General features: G+C 43.1%; 1 pseudogene; it reads left to right on the top strand.

Annotated features, from left to right (window-relative positions):
* Positions 1–13,358: 13,358 nt before the first annotated feature.
* Positions 13,359–16,990, top strand: LOC147464608 (uncharacterized; annotated as a pseudogene).
* Positions 16,991–17,236: the final 246 nt, after the last annotated feature.

Below are 17,236 nucleotides of genomic sequence, written 5' to 3'. Positions count from 1 at the left end.
TGAAGTGAACATGGATGGGGTATTATGACCTAGAACTGCAGTGCTCGATGTGCTCTACTGGCCTGTCTTTATGTCTTTACGGCTCGTCAATTGGAGCTACGAAGAAGAAGTTATGGCAGTTTAAAGTTCAAACCGTGCCGGATTGGGCAACAGTAGCTGAGGGGATAAAAATGAAATGAATGCATCGGAGTGAAGTGCTCACTTTGTGGAGCGCGCAGATCTCTTCAGATCAGTGATCAGAGTCCCGGTCGCTAAGATATTGGCCGATAAAGATTCACCGGGGGTTGGTTCCGTACCAGTCCAGTCACCTCGATCAGTGTCTCAACTGGAAGTTTTGTCTATTGTCCAGGGTTTGGGATGCGGGAGCAGAAATAGCTTGATGAGTCTCATGACCAGGATGTCATTTGATGCAATGCTTGGCCGGATGTGATTGTAATGGTAATACCCGGCTGACAGGAGAGTAACTCTGACACTTTTTATCGGAGATGATGGGAAGGCCTTGCTTCAATGCAATCACCTACACTTGCAGCTTAAAGATATGTATGCCAAATGTGGTACCGTAAATTTTACAGAGCTTCGTGTCAGGAATGTCGGATCTTGCAATGCTTTAAAAGATATGTATGCCAAGTTTTGTGCCAAGCCATTAAGTAATGGCCAACGGCCACAATTATGTTTCCCGTTAAGACGCCCAAGCAATGGTCTCCAGAGTTTGCCCATGATCGGCCGCCCAACGCAATAAGGGGGCCGCCCACCCAATTGGGTAAAAGCCTGCCAATGCACCCAATTAAGGGCCACCCACTAAGGGTTAAGTGTGTAAGCAAGGAATAAAAAGCAAGGCATGGTGGGTTGGGGAGTCGAACAGCACAGCGCAAGGAGAAGAAGCGCTTATTGCGCACGCTACGATGCTGGAACGAGGTCGTCGCAGAAACGAGAAGTGACGAGAGCACCGGCGTGCACATTTTTGGTCATGGTCCCGCCGTAAACGACGCTGCTCAATCACGGCCTTGCCACGTCACAAGGGGGAGGACCCATTAGAGACATCGCTAATGGGTGCCTCGTTTTTTTTAGCAAGAGGGGGGCCATGCAACTATAAAAAGAGAGGGGACCATCGTGATTTCTCTCCTCCTCATATTTCCCTTAAGCTCTTCTCTTTCTCCGCATGAGAAGTGAATCTCGGAAGGCTCTTAAGCTCCATCTCTTAAGCTCTTGATAATCGTAATCACCTTAAGTTCTACACCTAAGCTCACCATCATTCTTGCAGAGCTTTTCGAGGCCAAGCTCCTAAGCTCCATATCCCTAAGCTCTTGATCATCCCAAGCTCTTAATGCGGATTCAGAAGCTCTTGATATCTTCAATCTCGAGAATACTCAAGGTGTGAGTCAAGGAGAGGAGAGTGGATTTATCCCACATACTGTGGAGTGGAGCAAGGTTGTAGAGCTACTTAAAGCTCATTTCTTGAATCAATAAACAACAACTCATTTTGCACTACATGCTTGTCTATGGTGAGCTTGTGCTAAGCTAAGTCAATACTCAAGATTGTGTTTATGAGTCCAAGCTAATCTATCTTGGAACCTAATTCACTTGAGTGATAAGCTTGCTTACACACACTCACACTCTTGCACCATGTTACTCTTTCATCCACCATAGCTAGCACGATCCCAAATCCTAACATTTGGTATCAGAGCAGGACCTCAGCAGGCGTGGGAGCAGGGGCTAAAGAAAGGCTTGCCTTGGGGTTTTGAGGTCGGATGCCAGGCAATGGGACCCGGTGCTTATGATGGGGAGCACCCCTTTGTGGAAAGATAGGCTTTGAGGCAGCTCGGGCAGCGTGGGAACCAGTGCTCAAGGCGAGTTTGAAGAGCTCTTGAGGCAGTGTCGTGGGAAGGGGGGCCCTACAGCGGCGGACCCGAAAACACCTTGAATTGCAGTTGAGCACGTGGGTGGCCAGACGAAGATGGCCTGCGAATGCGGCCGATCGGGCAGACAAGGGGGGGCGCCGGTCGAACGGCGTTGGTTTCCCTGCGACAGCCAGTGGCGGCTGCGGACCCGATTTCGGATTCCAATCGAGCTCATCGCCTGGCTGAGGTCCGTTGGCGGCAGAGCCTTCATGCGCGTGGTCACGCCAATGGTCAACTTAGCTTTAGCCTTATTAGGCAGTGATCCCACCGACCCTATCTCATAAACCCAACAATGGGTAAAGGCATTAAGTGTTCCTTCCTCCACACACACACACACACACACACATTCCCTGTGGATTTGTTCTACAAAAATTCCAGAGATTGAGGGTGTGTATAAGAGCTCCAATCAAGCAAGCCATCCCGCGGCATTCATCACATCTCTCGGCCCTTAACAGGCTTGCATTCCCACTTCCAAAAGACATTCAAAGGAGGATATTGTCGCGCTTCAAAAGGCATCTCCAGGCCAAATACGCCAAGGTAAAACAAAACCGTGAAGGGTGACTTCCCCCCGAGTGAAGAGGTACTTCACATTTTGTTAAAAGGACACTAAAATTAGAATCTTGCAGCCAAGCACAATAACTTGCAAATAAATTTTTCTATCATCAATTGTGCGCCGTGTAAAGAGGTAGACACTGGCTAGGAGAGTCTCCTAAGCTAAGACCCCTCTATTGGCACAAATGGGGGACAAGGGAATAGAGAAATTCAATGGGGAGGGATTTCACACTTGGCAAACAAAATTAAGAGGCTATCTTATGAAAAAATGTTTGTGGTCTGTCATTAGCACTGCCCTTGAGCAACAAGCTAAACCCGATGGAGTGCACACTAGGGCATCTACACTCATAGCAAGGGCACAAAATTTGGCCAAAGACGAACAAGCATTGGGAATTATCATCACTTCTTTGCATGATAACTATGTGCATTTCATAGATGAATGTAAGCATGCACATGAAGCCTGGCATGTCCTAGAAAGTAATTTTGGAGCTAGAGCCAAAAGAAGCAAAGTTAGTCTTAAAAGACAGCTTTACAAAGTTATTATGCTTCAAGGGGAGGACATTGCTAGCCTAGTGAACAAGCTTAAGAGCATTGTCACACAGCTCACTTACATCCAAGTTGAAGTACCAGAAGATGACAAAGTGGCTATACTTTTAAGTGCAATTCCACCTTCTTATGACCACTTAGTCACAATTCTTGAAGAAAAAGAACCAGCACCACCATTTCAAGATCTAATCAACTCGGTCCAAGCAGCTGAAAGAAAGCAAAGAGGTTCACTTACCCCATCAAGAGGAGTTTTCGTCGCAACATCTTCAAGGGGAAGATATTCGCCATCAAAATCGACAAACGGACGAAAGTGTTATGAATGTGGAAGAATGGGACACGTAGCGAAAGATTGCTACACAAACAAACCTTGCAACAAATGTGGTAGGAAAGGACACCCTCCTTCTTGGTGCTACTCAAGTGGAGGCACTAGCAGTGGAGAAAGCAGCAGCAGTAGAAGCAACAGCAGAAGCAACGAAGGCAAGAGACCTGACAAAGGATCATCTCACATAGTAGAAGACAAAAAGGACGAAGACGAAGATTGCGTTTGGGAAGACCCATTTTGAAGATGCAGACTCTCTACTTGTAGGGGAGGACTTTTTCCTATGTGGATACCATATTATCATCCTTTGTGGACATCACCATCCTTTGTGGATTGTTCTTGTGTGGATTTTACCATCCTGTGTGGATATCACCATCCTTTGTGGACTTTACTTTCCTGTGTGGATATCACCATCCTGTGTGGATTTTGTTAGCCTGTGTGGATCATGTATCTTCAGTATCTTGTCTTAGTCCAAACCTCAAGGGGAGGATTGTAAAGTGTGAGCTTTGTCCTAAGGTGTGAGTCAAGGAGAGGAGAGTGGATTTATCCCACATACTGTGGAGCAAGGTTGTAGAGCTACTTAAAGCTCATTTCTTGAATCAATAAACAACAACTCATTTTGCACTACATGCTTGTCTATGGTGAGCTTGTGCTAAGCTAAGTCAATACTCAAGATTGTGTTTATGAGTCCAAGATAATCTATCTTGGAACCTAATTCACTTAAGTGATAAGCTTGCTTACACACACTCACACACTTGCACCATGTTTCTCTTTCATCCACCATAGCTAGCACGATCCCAAATCCTAACACTTGATATCTTCAAGCTTGGGAATACCAAATCTCTTCCTCATAAGCTCAAGATTCTTAAGCTCTTCATATTTTCAAGCTCGGGAATTCCTATTAACTTCTACAAGCTCTTAAGCTCGCTTAATCTTCAAGCTTAAGCCCTCAAGCCTTCCGAAAGCCATCTCTAATCTCCGAAGCTTAACCTATTTCGCTCTTAAGCCAAATTTCCTAAACCTACTCGAATGCCAAGCCGTAAGCCAAAACTAAGGCTAATCGAATTCCTAAGCTTCTTAATCTCAAAATCTTGATCCAAGCTCTACACATCAAGCCTAATCTCAAACCGTTAGCACTGACCATTCGAATCGGGAAGCAGAAGACAGAGTAAGTAGAATTCTATTAATTTTCCTGTTTAGTACCTAGATTAAGCCAGGATTTCTTCTTGTAAAGAGCATTTAAGCTCCATTAGTGATTGATTAATCATGGATTTTGTCGATTAACTAGAAATTCGACGGAGTGCTTGTTTTGAATACTGTTGTTGGTAATTGCATCTTCTACACCTTGTTTCCCGCACCTCTCACAGCCAGGGGCTCGGTGCCTTCCCGGCTCACCTTTCGCACAATTATCCCCCGACAGCGCTTGTGGAGAAAATCATTCGATTAACGCATTCCAAGAGTCCACACTCAGGACATGAAGCTCCTCGAACACTTGCGTAGAGCCACATGCCTTGACTAAAGTTGGAGAGATATACTTGCTTTGCATCCGCTAAAGAAAACCTAGAGATTTCTTGCCCTGCTCTTGTTTGCAGACATCCCGCAATCAGTGCATTCCAAGGGGCGACAGTTCGGACAGAAAACTTCTCTAGCACTTTTTGTGCTCTCTCAAGCACACTACATTTGGCGTACATATCGACCAAGACAGTCCCATGCATGGCATCTCCTTTCAACTACCATGTTCTTGTTGGGCAGATCCCGCGATCAATGCATTTTAGGAGGCAACATTCCAGAAAGGAAGCTGCTCAAGCGCTTTTTGTGCCCATAACAACTTCTTCAGTAGAGCTACATGTCTTCATGCATGCGTACGTGATCGCATCTGGAGAGAGTCCCTCACTTCGCATCTGCTCGAAATAGAATAGACCTTCCTGGCCCTACCCTTGTGGAGCAAATCATCCAATCAGCGCATTTTAAGAGTCCACACTTAGGACACGAAGCTCCTCGAGCACTTGCGTAGAGCCACATGCCTTGATTGAAATTGGAGAGATATACTTTCTTTGCATCTGCTAAAAACAACATAGTGCTTTGTGCCCTTGCTCTTGTTGCGCACATCCCGCAATCAGTGCATTCCAAGAGGCAACATTCCGGAGAGAAATCTCCTTAAGCACTTTTTGTGCTCTCTCAACACACCACATTTGGCATACATATTCACCAAGACAATCGCAAGCATGAGTTTCCTTGCATAGAGCCACATGCCTTCAAGATGCATGCCTAGGTGATTGCATCTGGAGAGAGGCCAGATGCGAAGCATTCCAAGAGTTCACACTCCAAAAAGGAAGCTCCTTGAGCTCTTCTGTAGAGACACATGCCTTCAAGAAAGCATAGCCTTCAAGACGCAAGTATAGGATGCTGAATTTGGAGAGATACACTTGCTTTGCATGTGTTGAAAGCAACCTAGAGCATGATACGCTTCCCCAAGAGCATCGGACCAGCTATGGGCTCATTAATTCTCTCACCCATGTCAACGACATTGCAAAAGGTCAATGGCCTTCAAGGTGCAAGCATATGCATTCAGCAGCCTCTGACTAACAATATAATTGTGAATTATTGTGCCCATACAAGCTTCTTGCGTAGAGCTACATGGCTTCATGCATGCGTACATGATAGCATCTGGAGAGAGGCCCTTGCTTCACGTCTGCTAAAAACAAAATAGAGCTTTCTGGCCCTGTCCTTGTGGAGCAAATTGTTGGGGTTAAGGCTTATGTGCCTTGACCGGTCGCCCAGGTCATGGGCGCCCGCCCACTGTTACCCTATACTTATAGTGAGTATATTGTATAGGGGGATCTGCCACTTCACAGTCTCCCCACTCACATCGTGTGTGTGTCTCCTTCTCTCTCTCTCACTCTCCGTCTGTGGTGCTCTCCAATCCCCTTCAATTGGTATCAAAGCGACAAGTGTGAGAGCGTAGATGGACGGCTTCGCGATGAACTCGTCGGCTATGATGGAGAGGTCACCGATCTGAGTAAAGAAATAGAGGAGGCTTGTGGGCAGCCATACAGAGGCTTGCAGGAGAGCTCTCAGGAGCTTCCTAGTGCTCACATATCAGTCCACAGTTCCTCTACAGATCAACCCACTGTATACAGCATCTTCCCTCTTCTCTGCAAGATTTGCAACGGCTAAATCGGCGACAGATTGGAGCTCGGAGCTTCCATAGACATGGAAGCATTGTGAGATTGATACATTCAGCTCACGCATCGAGGTGGGAAGTGAGTTTGAGCCTTTCTATGAGATCAAAGAAGCACAGAAGAAAGTCGTTCAGTTTTTTGGCAGTTTGACAGCAGTCTACTGTTTTGCTCATAACTTGAGCTACAAAGCTCCGATTCCAAAACTTTTTGGTTCAAAACGGAGCTGGCTTCAAGCTCTACGACTTTGTAGAAGGAATCATTTTCTGATTCAAAGTGCAGGTGGATCTGAAATTAAAAACACAGAGACTGTTTTTCAGAACAGTTTTGGGCTGTGTTGTTTTCTTTGCTGCAGACAGCTTACCCGTGCACACTGCAGTAGCAGGCACATATGAGGTGTTACAAGATCGGGTTTGACTCCCAGGTACAAATTGAGTCTAGTACTCCCACAGGTGTTGCCGATTGCAATTGAGTGGTTCTTCTGCAGTGTTGTGGTTTGCATACATGGTCTTTGAGCGGGTAATGCTCTATGTATGCCTGTGTGGTGAGCAGTAGATCTTGTGAGCAAGTGCAGAGGTTGGTTGTGGCTGATATGTATGGTCACCTATGGTACTCTTTGTGAGCATTTTTTGGACACAGGTTTGCAGAGCTTATGCATGTATGTTGAGTGTAGTTTAATGTGCATTGATTACTCATTGTATTGAGCTTGCAGGACAATGGTTATTTTGTGTTGATATCCATTGTGCGTCGAAACTCTGGCGAAATTTTTCCAGGAGTTTTATGTGCATAAGTTGACGCGATCTAGGTTGTGATTGCGATTGCACTCAGTGATTACGTGCGGTGTTCTCTGCAGGTGGGAGCTTAGTGCATGTATGCATCGATACCGCACAGTGTGGGCTTGGTGATTAGCTCACAGATGTATGCTCTATGACGGCGTGTGTGCAGGTGATCTTCAGACTAAACAAGTCATAACTTATTGGAGAAGTTTTGGGCTGATTCTTGATGCACTACGGTTGGTAGTGTGGAGCTGAATTACGGACTGTTTTTGGCCATGCAAGAGGGCTGAGAATTTTGTAATTTTGGGTTGAATTTCAGGGCTGATTCGGTGAAGATTATGCACATGGTTATGGTCGTCATGAATGCGTCTTGTAAGTAGTGTGTTTGATTGCAGTGTGATACTAGAGGGGGAATCCCCATCCCCGAGCAAGTACTTCCGAGCAAACAAAAAACCGAGCGAGGTAGGTTAGATAAGCGAACTTGTTGTATCTTACTTTGTTTATAACAAAAGATCCATAATGTTAATTTGTTCGCAAACGTAAATGGAAAATTTAAGAGAGGCACTTGAACTAACCTAGCCACCAAAAAACTGACAAAAGAAATTGAATGAAGAACATAACCCCAATCTTCAATAAGATTATGTAGCAAACTCGTTGCATCTTACATTGTTTAAAACAAAATAGTGTTCATTTTTTTACAAACACATATGAAATTTACAAGAAACTATTAATAGAATGCAGTCTCAAAACTTGTGCTGGTCTCTCACAAACTAGGGCTTATCATAAGTAGACAAAATACCGCTAGGGCTTATCATAGGGCTGATCTCTCACAAACTAGGGATTATCATAAGTAGACAAAACACCGATGCATTTCAAACTACATACCACACAAAGCCTTTACATCTAGAGACACTTTAACTATTGCTGCACATTTGGCCGCAATCCTCCCAAAATTTGGAGAAACACATAGTAAATATGCTTGCATGGCACATATGTCAACCTCTTGGACTCTCTCTTTTGGAAGTCCTCACATGTACATCTTGGAAAATCAGACAATGTCACAGAGTATGAAACTCCCTTTGCCCTTGACCCCTCTGTGCTAATGTAGAAAACATGTGTTTCATTGCACACAACAATAACCTCTTTAACTAATGTTGCTGCCATGCATTTTCCAATATCAATTCTGGTTTGAAATTCTTTTGTCAGCTTTGAGCGCCATTTAATAACCTTGCCATCCCTGTATTTGGGCCGAAAGGCACTTGTAACTCTATTTGCTGCTCGAATGCTCCCATTCACAGCAGCACATTCTACCCCATGTTGTTGTTGAAGTACAAATCCATTTACTTGGAGTTGTTCTGCCTCATGTGGTAGTAGATTTGTACCCTTTGCGACCCCCCAAACCCCTGGTGGAGGTCCGGGTGGCCCCATCACCATGTCATGAATCTTCCATGTGTGCATGTTACTAGCATTGCAGACCATACATAACCCTCAACAATCCCCCCAGGCTTTGATCCTGACGAGGGATATTTTCTTCGACCCCAAAAGCACAGTGCTGCTACCCCAAAATTAATATTAGGCAAGCCTTGATTAATGAATCTTCCACATCTATCTGTTTGATCTTGCAAAATTCCAAAACATGTCATTTTACGTCCAGGTTCAATTCTCCTAATTGCCCATACCGTTTTTGCAACAGTCACCTCAGGCCAATACTTTGTTTCCCCATGTGCACGTGCATACTTTGTTCTACCAATGGGTTCAGTGACTGTGACATACTCGGGCCTGTGGCTATCATCCTCTAGCACAACACCAGCATCCACAAAGATTGGTCTCTTTTTCTTTACACTCTTCTCCCTTATATTTGACCTATTCATCTCTGGACTTTGCAAACCCATTTCGTCCATTGAGCACTGTGTAAGATTGACCAACTTCGTTGCAGCCGAGGCAATGGATGAATGATGTAAAAATATTTGCGCAAGGTCTTGTATTCCGAGACCACTACATGTCTTTGCACAATTAAGGTATGCATTGTACTTAACACTTTGTAGTACAGCCATTGCCATATCTGCCCCTGCGGCTTCATATAAACTAATTTTCTCTTTGAAACCAAAGCATGCCCTCATGCTAGCATGTTTACTCTCATACAAGTTAGTGTTTGGCACAAAAATGCCAGACTCATCTTGCATAACAAATCTTCCTCCCCAATGTGAAACTATGATATCCCACCAAGCCAACCATGTCTCCAAACATGAAACTTCACCATCAACAGCATGCCCTGCTCTCCAAAAGTGACGAAGCTCTCCTTTGCAAATATCTGCTTGATTCTCTGATGGTGCATTTTGCCATTTTCGGCATTTAATTTTGTGTTCCTCTTGTGAGGAAGGTTTGATACACTTAGTAGTATGTCGGATCATGGATTGCTCCCAATGAAACACGCAAGACCTTGCCTTAGATGGTACAACCTTGTTGGGACCCCCAAAGTAAAATGTTCTGATTGCTATCCAATTTGCATTAGCCTCATCAGACATGAAACCTCTGAACTCAGGCTTATCAAATCCTTGATCTTGAACCACCTTATTGAGCATCTTCCAAAACTCTATCTGTGCAAACTTATTCTCCACAGTAAACTCACATGTTGCGATTGTCATAAGTTCACGAACAAACGGATCATAAACATGTGCAGACATTGTGGGCCATCCTTGCACACGATGCACATGATCAAAGTGTATCCACATCTGCTCAAGATTTCCACCCAGACGCATTCGATTAACTAGATCAACTCCACTTCCTGGCCCAATTATTGACATCTTGAACACATGTGGTTGCTGGGCATTTCCAAGTTGACCAGGGAAGAGAACATCATGTATATATGGATACCTACTCTTACTCTTCAAGTCAAGCACTGCTTCTAAGCCTTTTGCACTTATATTTTTTGATCTTTTGGCGCATTCCAAGCTTCGTTCAATCCTTCGTCTACTTGACAAAGGTGTGATTGTGTCCAGAAATTCAACAAACTCACAATCTTCAATATATTCGGTGTTGTCTGCATTGTCCATTACAAGCTTTCCCATGATCATATCCTGAGCAGTCATGCGCTCGAGCTGTTTGGCTGTAGTGAATGGTTCTTGAGCAACACGAGCTTGGAGCACTGATGCTACTTTTTTCTCATTTACTCTTGACCTCCCTTCCACACAAGGATGTTGATGCTCACCTAGATGCAGCACACAACGGGTCCACTTTTGTTTCTCCCTTGGCATACAATAATTAATAACTGTAGGACAGGTTGCCACACACTCTGGCATTTCAGAACAATGATTGCATGTCAAGGTGCCATATTCAGGTGTCAGCATGCCTTTTGGAGATGACTTTGAAAGCCGGCCTCGCCAATGAACCTCATTGTAGAGTCTTGTCCTCGAGTAATATGGACAATCAATGTTGACACAACATAAGTGACCCGAGCATCGACTGAACCTAACGACCCCTGGAAAGGTATCACTGCTACATGTGACATATTCAGTCCACATGTGGCTATCATATCTCTGTTCCATCCCAATCATTCCATTAGCGTGACCTAGAGAGGGCAACTCAAATGCAACATATCCATCATAAAACACAGGAAGCTCTTGAACTTGAATGATATCTTTAGCTTGTTTCAGAGCCAAGTACAAATTGCTCTGCAAAGGCATTGAGCGTATAATATCAAGTACGCTAGAGCAGCCACGTGACTCGGCATCTGATTCTAAATCGACAATTACTGGAGGAGCCTTAATTCCATTGTCATGTTCAAGAATTGTCAAGCGAACCTTGAAGAACTGACAGACATCATGATTCAGAAGGAAGACCTCTTCACCACTAATAGACTCAGTAACTTCCATTTTTACCTGTCCTACACTTAGTGTAAGTGGATGTAAAGTAAACGCATTAGTAAACTCAAAATGTTGTTTCACAGAAGAGACAGAAAGCGCATATGTGCTGCCTTCAAAAATAAGGACAAGCTTTTGACCAACTTGTGGTCCGAATACTGTAATGTGCCTAGACATTGGAAGCAATCGTCTTACAGAAGTTAAGGTTACTAATTAAGTTTCAAATGAAAGTGAGTGCAGAGTCTAAACTGAAAAATAACATCAGCTATAGATGGTAGTCGTTATTTTGGGCGTCATTTTGGACGGGCGTCATTCTCCAAAAAGCGGTGCAGACGGCTTGCATTCATAAAACATGATCACCAAAACGTTAAGCAAATCTGGTTCAAAATCTAAAAAATTCAATAAAATCTTGTCAATGAGTAAAAATCAGTAAAATCTAAGAAAAATTACCAAAATATCCCTCTAATTTGTGGAAATTCCCAATATAACCCTCAAATTTTAAAAATTCCCAAAATAGCCCTGTATCTATTTTCGTTGGATCTTCAAGATTTTCTAATCTTTATTCTTGTTTGACAATTGAGATCGGTTTTTAAGTGCTTATCATGTAATTTTTTGCAAATTACCTCCCAAAAAAGGCAATTATGCCTAAAAATAATGAAGGAATTCATCTCCAAAGCCTACATCTCCAAGGAATTTTGAGTAATTTGAAGCGCATTTTGAGAATTTATGACAAATTTATGGGGGTATTGTGGGAATTTTTGAAATTTGAGGGGCATTTTTGGAATTTCCACAAAGTAGAGGGGTATTTTGGTAAGTTTCCCTAAAATCTAGTAAAATTCCCCCTCTAAGTAACTTGACTTAGGCCACAATCTTTTAAAAATTTAATGATTTAGCCTCTGTGAAACACGACCCATTCTCTGAGTTCACTCTGTTGCGCGCCTGCGTGCAAGGAGCCATACCCTTCTACGTGCGTGCGAGGAGCCATACCAACCTACCCGTTGCTCTGTTTCTCGTACGTGCGAGGAACCTACCCATAGGAGCGTGTGCCGGCGCGCGGTAGTTCAGGCAGGTACAAAGCGAACGCCTGCGGCCGGTTCAGCCACGTCAGGCAGGTCCGGTTCAGCAGGTTCAGCAGCTTCATCCGGTTCAATCAGGTTCAACAGGTCCGGTTCAGCGGGTTAAGGCAGTCATTCCCGATTTCAGCAGTCAGTCATTTCCGATTTCAGCCGGTTCAGGCAGGTCCGGGTTAGCGGGTTAAGGCAGGCAGGTCAGGCAGGTTAAGGCGTTTAGTCAGGCGTAGACTGGTTCAGCGCAGCCTAGTTCAAGTAGCCGTAGGAGCGCGCGCTGGCGCGCGGTGGTTCAAGTAGCGACAAACGCAGCAAGTCCGTCGATTCCGATTTCAGCAGGTCCAGTTTTCGGCTTTAGAAAGGGCTTTGAGAGGTTTGATTGAGAACACGAAATACAATGACTGGTCGAAACTCCGCTCGAAGGGGTCGTCCACCTACAAGGTACTCAATGATGCTCAATGCAAACTTTGGTCTTGAAAATTCTTTGCTTTGAAAGTCATGGATCTTCATTGGTTTGTGATGTTTGGCAAATGCTAGGGCATTGATCATTTGCACTCTCAAGGCCTTGTTAGCATATTTAAGCACTTGAATAATTACATCTTTTTGATGGCATAGAAACACTCTAATTGGCATAGAAACAATATTTGATCTTTTACTATAACTAGTACTTGTCTCACAAATGTGAAGAGGGTGTATACACTATGATGACAAGTAGTATATGTGCGTGAGTACTATCTCTTTGACAAATAAAACAATAGCCAACACCCATATAAACCATTTACTTTATTTACATATGCATTGTCTTACGATATTTGTACTAAATTTGTTGCTTCATAAATTATGTTTATGAAAGAATTTTAAAGACCAAATTTTTTCAAGTGACAAGCTATTATGGGCTATAGTATTTTTTGAAATAATGCTCTATGTACAAAGGTTACTCTATCCAATTTTTTAAAAGATTTCTATTGTGTTTTATTTCAATATGGTGCCATCTATAATTTGACTCTTTTGTAAAATTATTGTCTCCATGTTTTTTGTTGATGTTGAAACAGCCCAAAACCGCGTGGAAGATCACGAAGGGGAAGGAGCAATAGTAGCAATGCTTCTCTTTATGGCCAGGTAGATGCTAGTGATCAAGTATCTTCAGTCTCAGCTACCGACATGATAGAGGAAATTGAGACACAAGGTGAGGAGGTTCTTTCCATGGAAATGGGACAGAGCTCTCTACACGAAGTTGATGATACTTTAGCCCCCGAGGAGAATGGTTTACAGATTGTTCCATGGGAGATAATGGATGAGGTTACCGCAGCGTCTGAGATGGAAGATGAGCAAAATATCTTTATGCATAGAGGTGCAGACATTCTTGAAATCACCCGTGTTTTTAGTTGCTTCAATTGTCCCTCCATTCCTTTATGTAGATTGATTCCATATGCGAGAGTGAGAGGTTTGAGAGATGATCTCACTGGATTGAAGGCGGCCTTTGCAAAAGAAGGTTATATGCCAGAGAAAGGAGCATTCATTGTCTCTTTGGTAACATGCAAAAGAGAGGAGAGTTTTGTGAATGGTATGTGTTCACACTTTTCATTTTTGTATTGATGTCCACGTGCTGTGAATGTTGTTTGAAGTTTGACTTTGTGAATGTTCTAGATGAGATAAAGGCTACATGGGATCCTCTTTGGAATGAAATCAATGAAGAATTTGAAACCGAGTTAAAAAAACAAACAAAGTTTCAAGAGCTCACAAATCACATGTTCTATGTTTGGGAAGGGAATCATCGCACCGTGGCTTGGAGGGAAGCGATGAAAGAGAAGTTCTCCACTTCAAAGGAGAAACACTGTCGAGTCCTATGTACCATTATAGATCCCACTAAGGTGCCAGAGATTGCCTTGCTAAGCAGTTTACAACGAATGAACTTGTAAGTGTTGATGTTTCTTCTATCTTTGCTAACACTTGAATGTGAGTATCAAATGGTTTTTTGGTCTTTCAATGCAGTATGAACACTCATGCTCTTGTTGTCACTCATCTTCGTGATGAGATTGTCAATACAACACATATTTGTACAGCGGACCATGAAATGTATCTAAAGGGTTTGCCAGATAGAGATCATAAACTTATTGCCGCTGTACGGAAGAAGAATACCAAAGGTACAGAGCCTTGGTTACCACTTACACGACGGTACCTTGGTAGATTGGTCTATGACGTATGTGTCAGACTAAATGATTTTTACTCTCATTTAATGCATGATTTCAAATCTTGTTAACGTATATTTAATTTTAGATTCAAATGACAAAAGAAAAAGAAAAGCGAGTTGCTCTTATCAAACAAAGCTTGTCTGCGGAAGAGCATCAGAAAGAAGAAGAGAGAATTTGTGAGGAGATTACTCACAAATATCAGGATCGAATTGAAAAGGTATGTAGATAACATAAATTCAAGGCATTCTCTTGAGAAAAACGTGCAAAAAGTTACTTAAGTACTTGTCATATGCAATATTAAATTTCTTAGTTGCTTAACATTGTTGATCCCAATGTTGGGACGGATTGGATAGCAAGAGTTTTGTCTTTGAAATGGGGTCTTGATAGTTGGGCTACGTTGGAGAAGCTGAACTTAATAGCAATTCAAGATGCCCCTGTGCAAAACAAGATTCATTGGGTTTCATTATTGGAAGCAGACAAGATTATAAGGAGTGCATATGGTTTGAAAAAGGGAGATCATGTCTTTCGCATGTAAGTATAGCTAAGATTAAAAGTACTAAATATATCATGCCTTTATATATAACTCTAACTTTGTCTCCTCTTTTTATTTGGAAATGTAGCTGGCTTCGTAGAGAGGGTTTTTTGGCTCGGGTTTTTCAGAGGGCATTTCAGATTGTGTCAAATCTTTTGGATGTGCCAAGCGGGGTGCCTTTGTAGCATGACTGCACTCTTGCATTCTACTTTGAAGAAATTAAATTTGAGGCGAGGCCCTATCTATTTCCAATAGAGGTGTCTCTTGGAGTGAAGACTAAGGATATCGATAAGCAGGCATTAAAGAAGGTGGATACATTGAGAACGGCAGCACAACGTTTGGCTTTCAGGTGAATCACGAACTGACTTAGATTGATAATATTCATTGTTATTGTTTCTTACATTCGTGTCACCTAATTGACCTTTGTAGATTCTTCATGTTCTTGGTTACCAAGAGTGTCTTGCCTGCCATGCCCTTTCTGGCTAGACAGTGGACTCAGCTAGAGATCCAAGACACAAGCATGTATCCCTCTACTATGCACACATTGACTCCTTGGGAGATAGATAATTGTCCATGGTGGATAAATATGGAGAAGGGCCATGTTCTTGGACGTGAAAGAGAGCTACAAGAGATGATATTGAAGGATGCTGCGATGAAGGTTCCTCCAGTAGACATAGTAGAAGAGAGCCGTGCAGGTATGTTTGATCATGCTCATATTTACTTATCTAAAAGTTACAGTGCTCTGATTTGAAGTTATCTATTTTAGCAATGCGCAACTCACAAAAGGAAAAGGAGAGGATTGTGGATCAGATCATTGACGAGGAGGTGGAGCCACCTCCAGGTAAACTACAAAACATTTGTTAATGCTTTCCTTCCACGTGGTTGATGCATGGCTTATTAAACCTCACTGTAATGTCTCAGTTGCTCCTGGCACGATCGTGGCTTGAAGGAGTATCTCTTTTGTTTATATTATGGAGTCTCCATCTCATTGTCTCTCTAGTTCTATGGATACTCGATGCATGGCTATTGTTGGGGACTACATTGCCATTGCTGCAGACTATAGGGCGGGGATCCGTAATCTTGCATGGGTCCCTGTACACGAGCATCTCGTGCGGGCACGCTCTGACTCTATCTTGTATACCCGCGGCACGAAATCAGTTTCATGGGCTGCAGATTTGATTTTCTTAGATCTTCCATTTGGTAGGTCCCTCTTAGGCTCCTCTACTTCACCTCGTTGGGACATTTCATAGAGGATCATGTACGTGCTGGTGTTCATTTGGCATTCTCGACATTGGCGGATTCTGGATGGCTGTTGATCATGGTTTCTTTGGCAGGTCTATCTTGTTTATAGTCATGCAAAAAAATTGTAATATTTGTGGTATTTATCATTGATATTTAGTTAAAATAACATGAGAGGCCGTTGGCTGGGTGGAGAGATTTTTTTGTGCTTCGGAGATGGTGGTTCATCAACGCATTGTAGTGCTCCATCATGGAGCATATGGTTATGTGGAGAGTTTTGGTGGTCGTGTGGAGGTGATACATTTGTTTTTACATCAATATTTCAGCACTTTGTCTTGTTGTTTGCTCTAATCGTGTGTCTTGTTTTGCAGTGTAATTGCTCTATGCTATTTATGATTCACAGAGTGGGTATGCATCCACCTTGCTTTGTATCAGAAAGCGCTGCCTTGTTCTCCCGTCTTGGTATGCACTCTTCGGATTATTTTATGGTGCATCACCTTCCGGAGCTCTCTCAGGCTAGATCATTATCAGGTGAGCCATTGCGAGGAGGATTGCAACGGAGCCATTCTTTCATTGCATGTTTTGTGGAGCTGCTTTGCCGACGAGGAGGTATTTGTTTGGAGCTTGGATGTGGCACAACTCCTGTACTAGCAGCTTGCTTGGCTTCAGGACGAGCATGTGTTGCATTCGACATTGATGAGACATTGATTTCAGGATATGTGTTACCGTTGCTTCGCCCTAGAAAGCGGGGCAGAGAGGAGGCGTCCACCTCTTTAGATATTGATGATGAGAGTGACATGCCATCGCGTGTCAATCCCTTTGACGATTAGTGAGGGCCCCTCTTACTTTTGACATTGACATTGCTCTCATCTTTTTTGTCACTATTTTTGTATTAGCGCTGGTATTTATTGATTATCGATACTGCCTATATTACTTGTTTGGTGTTTAACTTCACAATCTTTTTTTTTTTAAATGGAAGTGCATTGCCGGTCTATGCAGAGCAGATGGCTAGAACCATGGCAGCAGATACGGGGTACAATTCTTGCATCCTTGAGAGGTATCAGAGACATAACGTA

Source organism: Adiantum capillus-veneris, chromosome 1 (genome assembly GCF_014529385.1).
Source record: "Adiantum capillus-veneris isolate H3 chromosome 1, ASM1452938v2, whole genome shotgun sequence".
Classification (NCBI taxonomy): Eukaryota; Viridiplantae; Streptophyta; class Polypodiopsida; order Polypodiales; family Pteridaceae; genus Adiantum; species Adiantum capillus-veneris.
The sequence above is the reverse complement of the archived record's forward strand: the minus strand, read 5'-3'. Positions and strand labels throughout refer to the sequence as shown.